A 1,980-nucleotide genomic window follows, 5' to 3' on the forward strand; every position below is an offset into this window, starting at 1 on the left:
AAGTCGCCTGCACTTCCGTGACTGCAACCACATTGTGGAGATCGTGTTTGTGGAGATCGTCTTTGACACTTATCCATTGAGGTACATCCTTTCGTTTTAACATTAGGCGTTCGTCGTTTTAACATTAGGCGTTCGTCATTTTAACCTAGGGCTTTATTGTTGTTTCTCCTTCTGCCTGAGTTCGTGTTTGTCGCAAACTGGGCTGCGCTTCCGTGACTGCAACCACATTGTCGAGTTCGCGTTTGTGGAGTTCGTGTCTGCGCTTCCATCGAAGGTATGTCTCTGTTGTATGTTAATGATGAAAATCCATTGTTCAATGGTCTGTCTTTGTTGTGATGTTTCGAAACCCTAGTTAGGCCCAAATGGTTAATCGTAACTGAATGTGTAGTGATTTAGGACCATATGTAACTGCCTTAAGCAGTTATTGCAGAATAAATTATGGAGTAACAGTAGGGGGGTTAGGCAATTTTTAGTGGGTTTTCAGGAAGGGAGACATGAGGCTGTCAAATTTACATAGAGGGTTTCAGGGACAAAGCTTTGATTTACACAGAGGGTTTCAGGGACAAAGCTTTGATTTACATATTGAATTTCATCCAAATTTTTGACAAGTCATTGTTACTTCCATGAATATTGATATTGTATCATGCTTAATTATATGCATTTGCTTATTCTGATCATTGTGTGTTGTGTGATTATTTCTTCCATGCAGGTACATGATTCCTATTTCTTGTGAGAGTGAAATGATGGGCAGCAGCACCAACTGAGGTGAGTTTATATTTCCTTTTTTTTGTCTTTATCTTTGTTAGTTTGTTATATAGTTTTTATTTTATATGTTTGAGTTTTAAATGTGTAAAAAATAGAAATAGAAAGGTCTGGTGATTGCTTAGGAATTCCTTGTTGTTTCATAGCATTCCTTTTGAACCTCAAAAGGTGCTTATGATGGCCTTTGGTTAAATTTCTGATTATATGTATTGGGGTCCTTGTGCTGGGTTATTGTTGGGTTTGTTTTGCTTTTTGGAAGGTGGCACTTTTGTGTCTTGTATCTTTTATTTTCAGTACCTGTGGTGTGGTACTGTTCTGTTTAATATTTTTTTTTGAATTGCAAAGATAATTTATATTGATAATTAGAAGTACCAGTGGTACTACAGATTACAAAGAGACATTTTTTTGTGCACAACAAAAATCAATATATTATATATGAAATTCAGTACTAGGTGTACTGAAGATACAAAGTTAAAAAGCAAGACAATTACAGTCTGCATCCCATTAGGAGAGACCGAATATAGCCCACAAAAATACAAACCCATCCCTTCTAAGAAAGAACATCCTTTAGATTGGTTGACCAGAAATTAAAGTGCATTTGGAAGTCCTTCTCCATACATTTTATCCAGGACCAGGTGTGGAACAAGGCATCATCCATGACGTTTTCAGGAGTGAACGGCTGGTTCTTGAATATCTTGGCATTTCTATGGTACCAAATGGAGAAGGACAGGGCTAGCCACAGAAATTCCCATCTTTTGTTGGTACTATCTTTGCTATTCCACTGGGTGAATTGTAAAAAATGATTCTTTGGATCTATGGAATAGGAACCCACTCTATTAACCCATCTCACTGTCTCCCACCAAAGACTCCTAGTCTTTTCACAGTTGAACATAAGATGATAAATCGATTCTTCTTCATGGTCACATAAAGGACAACTATAAGAAGGCAGTGTGACCTGTGTCTTTCTAAGATTGTCCCTAGTAGGAAGTCTATTCTTGAAAAGTCTCCAAGAAAAAGCACTCACTTTTGGGAGAATTTTCAATTTCCACATAATGTTAAGAACATTGTCTTCACTATCACTATGGTGAGCCTCCTGCAACACTTTGTAGGCAGAATTTGTTGAAAAAACTCCATTAGTGTCTGGCTTCCACCAAAGGAAATCTCTGCTGGATTGGTGAAAGGTTGTTATTGGGGCCACAGTCCGTAATCAGCTGCCAA

This window comes from Glycine max, chromosome 18, assembly GCF_000004515.6.
Source record: "Glycine max cultivar Williams 82 chromosome 18, Glycine_max_v4.0, whole genome shotgun sequence".
Taxonomy (NCBI): domain Eukaryota; kingdom Viridiplantae; phylum Streptophyta; class Magnoliopsida; order Fabales; family Fabaceae; genus Glycine; species Glycine max.